The sequence below is a fragment of the Peromyscus eremicus genome, chromosome 11, assembly GCF_949786415.1.
Source record: "Peromyscus eremicus chromosome 11, PerEre_H2_v1, whole genome shotgun sequence".
NCBI lineage: Eukaryota > Metazoa > Chordata > Mammalia > Rodentia > Cricetidae > Peromyscus > Peromyscus eremicus.
In genome coordinates, this window is record NC_081427.1 from 58,634,487 (window position 1) to 58,648,610 (window position 14,124).

The 14,124-nt window shown below is 43.7% G+C and overlaps 1 protein-coding gene and 1 pseudogene across 1 annotated transcript in view; both read right to left on the minus strand.

The window, feature by feature from the left end:
- Arsb (arylsulfatase B) overlaps positions 1-14,124 on the minus strand; it is a 163,898-nt gene that overhangs the window by 67,689 nt on the left and 82,085 nt on the right. The gene's annotated exons all lie outside the window — the stretch shown is intronic.
- LOC131922092 (small nucleolar RNA SNORA24) lies at positions 647-763 on the minus strand (annotated as a pseudogene).

The window sequence follows — 14,124 nt, forward strand, 5'->3', positions numbered from 1 at the left end:
GCAACAGCTTGTGACAATCGCTCCTGACAATTAGGCACAGTAAACAAAGGATACTTTTCTACTGATTCTAGAATTTTATGTATGTTACTAATTCTCATTATTTCACTATTCTTAAGAGCCACAAGTATCTCAAAAATAAGTAAACTTAGTAAGAGATGTGACTTTCTGAATACCAGAGGTTGTGGACAATCCTCGTTGACTATTCCTTGGGAAAGTCTTCACAGGCAGACTTCTTAGGATGCCAATAGGCTCTCTACATCCCCAACTGTCATGGTGTATTATGATTCTACTTCCAAAATATGCTAATCAAGATATTTTAGTGAGGCTGTGGTTAAAATACATGCTGAGAAAATACAATACGTGACAAGTGGTTTAAACAATGACAAACATACTTAGGGACTCCAGATTATTAAGAAAACCAAATCGACATTTAGGAGAATTGAATAAACTATAAATCTTGTGTTGCCTCATCTTAAAAACATGTAAAATCTCAAGACAATCTCATATAATAATTCATATGGGCTAACCCTTTGGAACGAGATGGATTTAAGAAATCTACAGATGACTGTTTAAAAAATTTTAAAAATATTATAATAATCATCTAGAAAAGTATGCCCAAGACCCTGGCACCCTAGCTTCTTAACAAGAATGCTGCAAGTCAGAGTCTGACACCAGATACATGGTGTTGGCCTTGCCAATAAACAAGAAGATGCTCTTCCATAGCCAGGAAATGAGATTGCCACAGCAGTCCAAAGACACGGAGAGGTGAAGCTTTTAGAGATGCACACAGGGCTGGGGATGCAGCTTGGTGATGGAGCAGTTGCCCAGGATGTACTAGGCCCTGGGTTCTGTCCCCAGCACCACACAAAGTAATGCTGCTGTGCACAAGAAGGGATGATGGTAATTGTGGAAATATGAAAAAAATACACACCAAACTGTTCGCTGGGATGAGGAATAAGTACAGTGAGACTGAAGAGGACTTTCACTTTCTAACATGCGTTTAAACCATTAGTAAATATAAGCATAATCAAAAACAGGTATACTGAACACTCGGGGAAGAGAACCGTGAGTCTGAGGTCAGCCGAGGCTATAAAACAAACAACAACAACAACAAATATATTATCTGTGGAAATGTCCAGGATGGCACAAACACAACACTTCAAACAATAACAAGGTCAAAACTCAGATGCTCACATAGTCTAAGAGGCTAAAGACGGGACAATTATCCATCTCAACAAATGCAATGTATGGGTAGTATTAGAATGTGTTAGTAAATATTTGGATTTTAACTGTATTCTCTCTACTTGTAATCTATCATAACTGATCATGAGTCTTTCAATTTCCTTGCAGATCTTTGAGCAAGATGGTCTTTATTTACAGTTGGAAATAGCAACAGCTTTAGGGTGATATGTTCTCAATTCCATTGCTGAAGTCACTTCTTTTGCCTTCAGTAAAGGGTTCAGGGTCTCAGTGCTGAGGATGGGGGATGGGAGTTAAGAGGAGCAAAAAGGGAAGAGGGGAATTCCAAGGGAGGAGGAACGAAAACATAGGGGAGTGGAAAGGTAGGAGGAGCATGTAGTTTCCATTCATAGCTACAAAGTAAGTTATCAGCACAGATACATTAATAATTCTCTCTCTTTTTAAACAGCGTCAGTGCAGGAATGCACAACCGGGCACAGGAGAATGTGCCTATAATCCCAGTAACTCAGAGGCTGAGACTGAAAGACCATGAGTTTAAGGCTAGCCTGAGCTGCATAGCAAGACCTCAGTTTAAAAAACAAAAACCCAAACCAAAATCCATCCAGTTAATCTCAGCAGAGACTAGAGGATAAGCATTTGTGTGGATCTGGGGGTGGCGGCCTGGGAAGGGAGCGGGTGAACTGAGAAATCTCAGAAACTTCTGCAAGCCTTATAGTTTTGCCTGGGAAATAACGGAGAGAGAATATTTGTAAAAGGAAATAACCAATGACTTAGGACCATACTCTGAGAGGTAGATATAAGACAATATAAACTGGCCATGACTTCTGTATTCCCTTTATAAAGTACAGTCAGACAGCTGTAACTTTAATTTCTAAGACATGTAATGTTCTCTCTTATATGAGAGCATCTCCCATTTTAGAGAAAACCACCAGTGTTAACACAGTCCACTCATGAACTGCGTATTTAAAAAGATGAGATGTGATCTGCTACCTATGAATTTTCCTTATTTGGAGGCATTTGAACAGGTACTGCAAGTTTAGCTGCTTAAGTAACACTGTCTTCAACAGGCCATGAATTCCATCTGGGAGATTCCATCTCTCAATCATGACTGCTGACGTTTGTGGGAAATGGGTTTTTTTTTCCATAATCATATACCTGGTCTTAGGTAAATCAAAGCAATGGTTGCTTTGATCACAGCAAAGCCTGAGAAGCTGCACTGTGCTCACCCCCTGCTTGGCCTGTAAGAAGAGCCACAGCAAGAAGCAGACAAAGAACCATGCAAAGAAAAAGGACAGAATCACCTTGTTCACCTCTAACCACTTAAAGACAGGACTGCCTCTCAACAGTGCAGGGGATGTGTTTCATCCATGCCATTCACCACCAAGCTTGGACTAGTTTGGGTTTTTGATTGTTTTGGCAAGGCTGAGTTGAATGATAGCAACTAGACTAACACAGAACTTAAAATACTTGCCATAGGGAGACTGCTCAGCAGTTAAGAGTGCTTGGTACTCTTGCACAGGACCCAAGTTGGTTTCTAGCACCCACATTGAGTAGCTCTCAATGACCTGTAACTCCAGCTCCAGGATATCCAATGCCCTCTTCTGGCCTTCACCTACATGTGAAAACACACACACACACACACACACACACACACACACACACACACACACTAGTAATAACAATCAAAATAACAAACCTTTAAAATACTTGACATGTATTAGTCTCACTTAATTCTCAACACCACAGTTCCAACCTTGGCTAGGGTGATTGATTAGGTCGATCCAAGCTTGGCTAAGGTGATTAGTTAAGCTGATCCAATCTTGGCTAGGATGATTGGTTAGGTTAACTCCAACCTTGGCTAGGGTGATTGGTTAGGTTAACCCCAACCTTGGCTACAAGTGATTGATTAGGTTGTCCAACCTTGGCTAGGGTGATTGATTAGGTTGTTCCAACCTTGGCTAAGGTACTTGGTTAGGTTGCTAACATGACCCCTGGTTGAGCAGATGATGGAACTGGGTTTGAAACTCAGGCTGATGGACTCCCTAAACTCCACTCCTAACCAATATGCTATACTGTCTGCTCAGTGAAGTGTTTACACGTGGCTTCAGCATCTCTTTGGATGTGTTATACCATACACTTAGCTTATGTTTATGACTCCATAAACAAATACCTTCGTGCAGGCTGGCTTTATGTCACCTTGGCACAGGCTGGAGTCATTTGGGAAGAGGGAACCTCAACTAGGAAAATGCCACATCAGATGGTCTGTGGAAAGCCTGTGGGACATTTTCTTGATGAATGATTGGTGTGGGAGGACTCAGATCACTGTGGGTGGTGCTACCCATAGGCAGGTGGTCCATGTGCTCCAAGAAAGCAGGCTGAGCAAGCCATGCAGAACAAGCCAGTAAGCAGCACTCCTGCGTGGCCTCTGCATCAGCTCCTGCCTCCAGGTTCCTGACCTGCGTTCCTACCCTACCCCCTTCAAAAATGGACTACGATGTGGAAGTAGAAGACAAAATAAACCCTTTTCTCCCCGGGTAGCTTTTGGTCATGGTGTTTTCTCAGAGCAATAGAAACCCTGAGACAATCTCTAACTGCAAATCCCCCTATTAACAAACATGTCAACCACCTTCTCCATTCTTTCCCCATATGACTGGCAAAATGGTACGCTGTTGTCACTGGTGACATTTCAACATTTTATTTAAATTAACCTTTAAATTTCATATTTTCTATAAGAGTTTTATTTGACATATTGATAAAGAGACACTGGCTGTGACCATGTGTCTTGGTGCTTTCTAGGACTCTACAGTTCCAGATGTTGAGGTCACAGCATCACTGTCCATTTACAGTTCCCAGCTTTTGACTGCCATTGTGCTCCATGTCGACGGCTGACGCAGAACCCCTTCCCACAGATCAATGAGACGTGATTACCACTAGCTGCTGACCACATCCTAGAAGACCCTGTCACACTCTTAGAAAAGGAAATAGTAACGGCACGTTTTGGAGAAGAAATTTGGAAGGAAACAAATAAAACCCAAACCAGTGGCTGCTAGAAAACATGAAGAGACCTGCCAGGATGATTTCCACCCACGGGTGAGCATGGACATCTTCCTTGTAGCTCCACTTCCAGCTGCTGGGCTCTTCCTGCATCCAGATCCCGTGCTGTGTTTTCACACACGTTCTTCCTACCGTCTCGCTTAACCGCTAACAAGACAGGTACCACTGTGCTCACATATTATCTAACTCATTATTCTTTGCAGAGGTGTGGATTGAACCCAGAGCCCTTCTCGGACATGGTAGACAATCGCTGTACCACCGGGTTTCATTTCCAGCCTGTGTCACAGCCTAACACACGATGAGATGAATGCCTGAAGCTATCAGTAAGCACGTGAATGATAAACACAGGAGATGGGATTTGAACCGGAGCCAACCACAAAGGACACACTGAAACCATTACACTTGGAAACCACTAGCAGGACTTACGTTATTCACTGTATATGTGTGGGTGGGTGAGTGGGTCCTGGCTCTATACAAAACCCATGCTCCTCGAAAGCCCTGTAACATGCAAACATTACCATGAGAAAAGAGGTTAGGCATGGGGATTATAAAATTTAGACAAAATTTGGTAAGGATGTAAGTTGAATTTATTTGCTGGAGGATAGGGAACTATTTTTGCATTGCTATTTATTTTTATTAAGGAGCTTGTTAAGTTTTTAAAAGTAGACTACTCAAGAAAAAAAAGTAATTATCAAAGAATCACACTCTTAATGCAATATTTTCCTATTGATCACAGACTCTTGGGTTAGTAGCAGGACAAGCCATAGGGGATGATATGCCCTTCCTCCAATTTCCATTTTAATACCTATGAAGGATGTTGAAAAGACAAAAACTGGCAGCTGTATTGGCAACTAGGCAGGAGGCTGGCTGCCAAAGTCCTGAGGGGCTTTAGTAATGCCAACGCCCAGGAGACTAACAGCATACTTTTTGGTTTTACAATAAGGATCAAAACCTGATCCAAAGAAATCAAAAAAAAAAAAAAAAAAAAAGACACTCACTTGGTCTACCTCTAACCTCACCACGGAGGGGCCACACAAGACAAAAATGGGCAGGGATCTGTTCTCAGAGCTGGCGGCTCTCTGTGTCCATCCACAGTGCTCTCTTGTTTGTATCCACACAGACAACAAATGGCAAAAGAACAAGGATACTGTGTATACTGTGTAGCTTACTAGAATGGGATGCAGGTTAAACTATGGGAAAGAGAGAGCTGTACTGTGCAGCGCACAGCGAGCACAGACCGAGGCACCGTTAAGCAGACACAGTAACAAAGAAGGGAATCAAAACCAGCCCATCAACATGATTCCCGCACCTAAGGCTGAGGGTCAGAGGAGCAGAGGGGTTGCAAAGATAGTAAGGGCCAGAAGAACCGAGTTTGCTATGAGATCGACTCTCCTAGGGATGTCAGAAACTACACCCGAAAAGTCGCGCCAACATGGCCGCCTACACAGGAGCTGAATAAGAACGACACCAATGCTAACATGGACAGGGAAAATCTCATGAGGCCTCAACCCTATACAAAAATAAAACTACAGGCAAATAAGGAATGCTGAGAGCAGAAGAAATAGCCTACCCCCGGGGAGAGCCACCAAACAGTTACCCAATACCAAACGGTCAGTCCTGAAAATACATACACACAAGTAACGTTAAAGAGACTGAGAAGGTTTTATTTATGTGTTTAGGAATAAACATACAAATGCACATATGTTTGTAACAATAAAGAAAAAAGAGGCCACAAATTTTAAACAGAGCAAGGGGGAAGGAGGTACACAAGGGGGTTTGGAGGGAGGAAAGGGGGAGGGGAAATGATGTAATTATAGTTTAATCTCAAAACAATTTTAAAAAGGAAAAAATAGCAAATAATTTTTTGAGCATTTTTTTCATGAACTGTATAATGTGGTTGATATATTGTGCACCCCAATAAACTTATCTGGGGGTCAGAGAACAGAACAGCCCCTATATTAAACATAGGTTTAGGCAGTGGTAGCACATGCCTTTAATTCTAGCATTCAGGAGGCAGAGATCCAGAGTTCAAAGCCACACTGGAAACAGCCTGGCATGGTGACTCATGCCTTTAATCCCAAGAAGTGATGGCAGGAAGCAGAAAGGTATACAAGGTGTGAGGACCAGGAACTAGAGCTGGTTAAGCTTTTAGGCTTTTAGCAGCAGTTCAGCTGAGATCCATTCAGGTGAGGACACAGAGGCTTCCAGTTTGAGGAAACAAGATCAGCTGAGGAATTGGCGAGGTGAGGTTGGCTCTGGCTTGTTCTGTTTCTCTCATCTTTCAACGTTCACCCCAATATCTGGCTCCCGTGTTTTTTATTAATAAGACGCTTTAAGATTTGTGTTACAGTACTTGGCAGTCGTTGACTCCTGTGAGGAATGTTCCATCTGAGGTTTCTGGTTGTTTTATGTGAAAACGCTGAAAGGACCCAAGAACACAGGAGTTTCCACACTTCCACAGAAAGGTGATGACCAACTAAATTTAAATATTTCACACAACTCCCTCCAAGCCTCATGGGTAAGGAAAGCAAGTAAGAGTAGCCAAGTGTCAGCCTACAGCACACTAGAAGACTGGGTACCCTTGGACCCGAGATGCAAGTAAGGAAAGACCATCCAGGCCCAGAAGACAGGCCTGGACCACCACCCTCGGGGTAGAGTCAGGCCAGGAAGATGACAGAGGGACAGAGCATAGGAAAAGGTAGGGGTTCCAAATCACTTCGGATGAAAAAGAAAGTCACACTTTACGTGACAAAATGCTAATACACAGTCAACAGCTTGTAGGTCTGAGAGCGCTCTGGATACTGGGTAGTTGAAAAAAAGTGGCTGGGCATGTGTAGGAAAAGGTGGCAGTGAGGGACCAGTGCCACCTTGAGAGGAGAGAGAGAAGATGGGTATCTTTTGGAAAATATGGCAAAGGGGAAGTAGGAAGTAGCTGAGGAACAGGCTCTCTTACCCACCAGACCATCAGCAGTCCAGGGGAGAGCAGGCCATGGCCAGGAGGCCATGGCCATCACAGAAACCATCTGGCTCTGCCGTAGTCATGCCGTTTTCTTTTCCTTTTCCTCCTTGATGTTTCAAATGGGGTCTGTGATATCTATTCTTGGTTGTCAACTTGACTATATCTAGAATGAACTACAATCCAGAAATGGAAGGCATGTGATCTGGATCTTGAGGCTGGAAGGCACACCTTTAAAATGAGCCACACCTTCTGCTGGAAGCCCATATAAGGACAACGGAAGAAGGAACGGGGTGTGTTCATTCATCCCCTGTCTGCCCTCACCTTGTCAGCACATCCATTCCTTCACTGGCACTGGAGCCTACTTCTTCGGGATTCCAGCACATACAGAAGACCAGCTGAGACACCCAGCCTCATGGGACTGAGCAACTCTAGATTCTTGAACTTTCCATTCACAGCTAGCCATTGTTGGACTGTAGCCTATGTTATCCCAAAGCGGGGAATTCATTCTATACGTTCTATGACTCCAGAGAACCCTGACTAATTCTCATTAGTCTCATTCTGCAGCTGAGGCTGTCCTAAAACTATGTAACCCACTTTGCCTTCAAACAGACAGTGATCTCTTGTCCCCAAGTGCTGAGGTTACAGGTGGGAGCCACCACACCAAGCTCTGAAGTTTCTTTGGAACTGAGAGAGAAATTAAACTACTCAAGTCCCACCCTAGCAGACTGCCTGCTACTGCAGGCCTAGGAAAAAGCAAACACATATAAACGTGGACAAGGCACTAGATAAGAATCTGCCATGAGTACCAAGTTTCCAGGGAAAGAGAAAAAAAAATACAGCAAATGAGAATCCAAAACTTTTGGCTAATGAAAACTACTTTCCTACTATGGAAAGAAAGTCACAAGCAGAGGAAAACTGTCATATGATATTTCAGCATGAAGCAAATGTAATTTATAATTAACTCAGTAACTGTCAATATTTAAAAGCAAGAGGACCACTTCCCAGCCTTTTGGGTAGAATTAAGCGAAGAAAAAAACACACACCAAGACTTGGAAACTCAAAATCCCAGGTCCTGCCCTAGGGGAAGAACTGAACTGAAGAAATAAATAAGCAAGCCCAGCATGGCGGCTTATTCCTGCCGTCTCAGCAGGTAAGGGGGAAGTAGCAGGACTACAGCCTGTGTGAGCCCAGCATAAGATACACAGTGAGTCCCAGGCCAGCCTGGACCACAGTGTATGCAGGACTACAGCCTGTGTGAGCCCAGCATAAAAACTACACAGTGAGTCCCAGGCCAGCCTGGACCACAGTGTATGCAGGACTACAGCCTGTGTGAGCCCAGCATAAACTACACAGTGAGTCCCAGGCCAGCCTGGACCACAGTGTATGCAGGACTATAGCCTGTGTGAGCCCAGCATAAACTACACAGTGAGTCCCAGGCCAGCCTGGACCACAGCGTATGCCCTCTCTAAAGGAGAGAAAAAGCCCAAACTCTCAGAAACTAGGGACATAATAGATAACAAAGTGTGTGAAAGGCTGAAGAGAAATGAAGAAGATAACTCAAAATAAAGAGGTAAAAAGGGTCAGAGAGAAACCGCCAGAAGTTTCAACTACTACAGTCGGAGTTTCTGAAGAGGAAATGAAACAATGGAATACAATATTTAAAACTAACTGTAAAATCTTGAACAAAAGCCCTGGGTGTCCAAACAGAGAGAACCCATTTTGTATCTGAGAAAACTGACCCAGAACGGTCAACTCTGAGACACACCCAGCAACAGTCTTCGACTCTCCACAGCAACAACAGTGACAGTCACAATCCCCTGGGCCTCCGAAGGAAAGCCTGTCGCCTGCAAAGGACATTAAATTGGGCTGAAATTTGACCTATCCACAGCAACACATGAAACAAGCAAAGACAGGAGTAACAGTTAAAAAATCCAAGGAAAGACAGCATGAGACAAAGGTGTTTTTTTTTTTTTCAATCATTTGAGATACTTTTCAATTATCGGTGTTATAAAAAATGTTTTGATAGGCATGTAAGAATCTAGAGAATCCTGAGAAATTTATCCAAGAAAAATTCTTCCAAGGAAGAGACAACTGTGGATGCTCCAGAAATGGATGGATGGTTAGTATTAAGTATAATATCAAGGACCTAACTGTAGAACAAAATTGTGGAGAGGAGATCACAGTATTCCATGTGATATGCTCTGACAAAGTAGAAATAACATACTTAAGGCTAAAAGATGTAGGAAGTAGAAAGGTAAGGCTGACCAAGCTAATCGGGTCCCTTACGGATAAAAGAATTACCAAAGGATATTGGTAAGCAATTGAAGAAAATACAAATTGTTCTAAATATTAAAATTCCAATAAATAAGATGTAAAAATAAAACATTAAACAAAGTGACAAAGCTAAGAATAAAAATGGTAATTGTAGTAACATATATATAAATAAAACTTACCCATCAGAGGAAAACGTGTTCAGATTTATCACTAAGCAAAACAAGAACTCTAATTAATTGTGATAGACTACATCATCTTCTCCAGGACACACGGCATGGTCTGAGGGCCAAGTCTTGAATTTAAAGAACTGAACCCCAAAAGCATCTCCTCTGACCAGGAGAGCGTTAGACCAGAACTAACTAAAGTTAAACCTGAACATGGCAAAGAAGGTGGGAAGCAGTGACGTCAAAGGCATGCTCCATTTCTTATCAGTAACTTCCATTTTTAGCTAAGACAGAGACATTCGCAATTGGGATTTGCTCACCATGGTTCCTAAACCACTCAAAACAAATAAGCAAAAACCAGCCAGAATGTATAAAGCAAAACACCAGATGTCAGTCAAAGGGCAATGATGCTTACAGGCGGGAAAAGCTAAGCCACGTGACTGCCCCAGCCTGAGGGAGTTTCCAAGTGCTGGTGGACGATGGAGGGGGCCTGGGAGACTCCCCGAGTCGAAGAGACAGAGCTGAACATCCAAGGAGTTCAAGAAAGAGAGTTCCAGAGAAGAGAAAGCTACACAAATAGAGCCCGGGAGCTTTGTAGAGGATCCCTTAGGAAACTAATTTGTGAAAAGGCATGACTTGTCAAGAAAATTTTGTAAGAGAAATACAGTGAAGAGGCCAATGACGAATCTAGTGCATATTTCAACATCCTCAAAGAGGGAAGAGATGACAACAGTGAGCCCCTCACTGTGTGACACAGATCCCAGTACCAGTGAGAACATAAAACACTACTACAATGACTAGGGAACACTATTCTGTTTCCATCGGGCTGTAATGCTACTTAGAACGAAGAATAAGAGTCAGAGGATCTTTGCTCTGACTCAGGGACTATTGGGCTTCATGGTTTCGGTGAAACCGGTGGGGTGGGGAGACAAGTGATTGTTTGTTGGGGGATATTCCACCAAACTATGAACCCTAAGTTTGCATTTGCGTTAATTAAATAAAATTAACTGTGGGTCTGGAGGCTGCGTTTGCAACTAGTTGACAGAAAGTAATCATAGAGCCTCAGAGGGCATCCGGGAGAGATGGAGAGACACAGGCAGTAGTAGGGTGGGTTTGGAGCAGCACAGGTTTTTCTGGTTTGGAGAAGAAGCATGGGTCTTCCATGGATGCCAGCAAGGAGAGAGGGTTAACTAGTTGCTACTCAGCCTCTCTGAGCTCGCAGGTTTCCACCCCAGCCTTTGAATCTCAAGCCTTACTCATAACTAGAACAATAGAGATTTAGTTAAAACTACCTTTAGTGGCAGTGACAGAGCCAATGCCTGTGGGAGCAGGATTCTTGGGCCTGAGCAGCTGGGCTGCTGCTAGAGAAGCAGGCTGCTAACTGCGGACTTGCAATTGCTGGCTGAGAAAGCAGTAGACTGAGGCGCAGGCACTGTGCCAAAGTTAAAACAACAATTGTCTTCCTATAACTTTCTTCTTGAACCTCTACTAGTAGGTAAAAACGTCTTCAGAACAGCACAGTAAGTTTTTAAGACATTGCACATGAGCAGTTAATAGTCAACTGTCATTGAAGTTAGGCCATACACAGAAGCGTTCCCCTTGGATGGGAAAGGAAAAACACATTCCTACCATTAAGCTCCAGGCTCTGATTCTGTCTTAAGATTAAATAAAGAGCAAATGCATGAAGAAAGCATATAAAGTGTGAATCCTTTGGTCTCCCTTTTGGTCATCCAATCTTATACAATGTCTTGAAACAGCCTGTAAGCTGCTTATTGGTGTAAAGGCAGGAAAAACACACAACACTGGAAAGAACCCGGAGAAGCCTGGGTCCCCTAGAAATCATGTGTACTCTTGGAAGGAAGAGAAACTGCCCTATTGAAAGCAACATCACTGCCCTGCTAAGCTTTAACTGTCAACCCGACACAACCTAGAGCCGTCTGAGGAAAGTTTCCATTGCAGAATTGCTTCGATTGGCCTCTGGGTGGGTCTGGAGTGTTGTCTTGATTAATAATTGATGCAGAAGGGCCAAGCCCACTGTGGGCAGCACCATCCCTAGGAAGGTGGTGCTGGGGTGTATAAGAAAGCTTGAGAAGCATGATCCAGAGAGTACCTGGCAAGCAATAAGCATGGTTTTAGCTTCACAATTGCCCTGATTTCCCTCAACGATGGATTGTGACCTGGAGGTGTAAGCCAGATCATCCCTTTCCTCCCCAAGTTGCTTTTGGGCAGAGTGTTTTATCACAGCAACAGAAGGCAAACCAGGACAACCCTAGGACTCTGTTGTTCCTCTTAACATTCTGAAGCAAGTCGAAGAAGAGTTGACATCCATGAGCTGAGGTAGACCTCTGCTGCACTGGCCAGCACTGACTGCCACCCATTAACTGTCATGCCCATCTCATGCACCTCTGATGAAAAAAAAACTGCCATCGTCTTAAAAAACAGTTTTTCCATGCCTGGAAAAAAGCGCCTGTCCTCTGGGCACAGATCGAGTGTCTCTGACCCTTGGCTGGCCGCTTGCTTTTGCTGAGCTGGGAAGGTGGCTCTGACACCAGTGTGACTGGCCACTTTCTGTACCTGCTGCCGAGTGCGAGATGCCCAGCCACTGATGTGGAAAGACTTGAGCGGAGCCAGGGGCAGAAGCAGTTTTGTTTTTTGTTTTTTTTTTTTTTTTCAGGACCTTTTGTCCTGAAATGATATGATCGAGAGTCATTCCTCACCGACTGAATAGGAATTTGCTGGGTTTTCTACAGAGCAAGCCTGAAATTGTTTGATCCAACTGTGGGGACAAATCTGACTTAAAAAACAAACACAAATGGGAAGCCCAGTCTCCTATGATACAGCATACGTGTGCCATATTCTTCCAGTAACAGTCCTGAGGAACCCAGAGCTCTGGCTCCCTCAAGGGTTGATCACCAAGGGAACATTCTAGTGCTGGAGAAAGACAGCAACTCAGAGTTAAGGGTGAACACATATTGTGCCAATTTCTCTGCAGGCAGAAGCACAGAGAGGCTGGACTCTTAAAGGTCACTCCTGATTGAGATAATCTTAAGAATGAAATACGGGTTTACAACCTAAAATCTGGCAATACAGATGAACATCCATGATGTGCACTACGCCAAAAATAATAGCCCCAGTGGGTCAGGAACAAAGGAATTTTCTCAGAATGAACAAAACGTACCACAGAACCACAGTGTACATTTCTGCCACGAAACAAAACAAAAATAAAAACTGACGCAGCGCCAAGCACGCCACAGTGGGGCCACGTCAGAACCAAGCAGCTTTACCTTGTCCATATTTTCTTTAATTTGCATGTGGGTGTGGTGTGCACGAGTGTGTGTCATGCACGGGTGTGTAAATGCAGGTGTGCACATCTGTGTGTGGAAGCCAGAGGTGGACACAGGTTTCGGTCCGCTGTCCTTCTCCAGCTTATGCGCTGGAGCAGGGTTTCTCACTGAACCCTTGTTTTCCAGCTTATGCGCTGGAGCAGGGTCTCTCACCGAACCCTTGTTTTCCAGCCCATGCGCTGGAGCAGGGTCTCTCACCGAACCCTTGTTTTCCAGCTTATGCGCTGGAGCGGGGTCTCTCATGGATCCCTTAGCTTGCTGACTCAGCTGCTCTCCGTAGCTGGTTTGTTCCAGAGATTCGGGGTGCCTCCACCTCCCTCGTGCTAGGATTATAGGCAGACGGCCATGTACCCTGGTGCGCCCTGAGTGCTGAGGATCTGAACTTGGGTCCTCAAGCTTGTGCTGTAAGCACTCTGCTCACTGAACCATGTCTCCAGCTCCTCTTTTTTGTTTTTTGTTTTTTGTTTTTTTTTTTTAATTTTTTGAGATAAGAGCTCACTGTGTAGCCCAGGCTAGCCTGAAATTTGCCATTCAGCTGCTCTAGGGTGCTGAGTATTGTGCACCCGGCTTTTCTTCCTTCTTTATCAGCCTTCAGTAACTGTCACATTTAAAGTTGCTGGTAAACACTGAAGTCAATGTTGCTGTGCTCGGATGTTTTTATTTCCTTTTCATCATAAAATGTTGTTGATTTTTTCTGCATCAAAGAAGTAAGTGAGTCATAGACTTGTCCAGAATTCCTTTTCATATTTTCCTATGTGTATGAACATTCTGACATGCTTATGTCTCTCAGTGAGATCAGCTTTTCTTGCTTTTTTGTTCAGGAATCTGTTTCTCAGATGTGTGCTTGGTATTCCTTTAGATTTTCTTCTGAGTGCTGTGGTTTGATTTTCTTCCACATACATCCTGACTTGTGAGGTGGTGGCTCAGCAGTTAAGTGCACTTGAAGTTCTTGCAGAGGACTCGGGTTCAGTTCTCAGCACCCACATAGTGGTTCACAACCATCTGTGACTCCAGTTCCAGGAGATCTGATGTCCTCTCTTTTGACCTCCATGTGAAGCAAGCACATCCATGATACACATGCACACATCGAGGCAAAAATACTTTTAGAAAAGTAAATTGTGTACTTTCA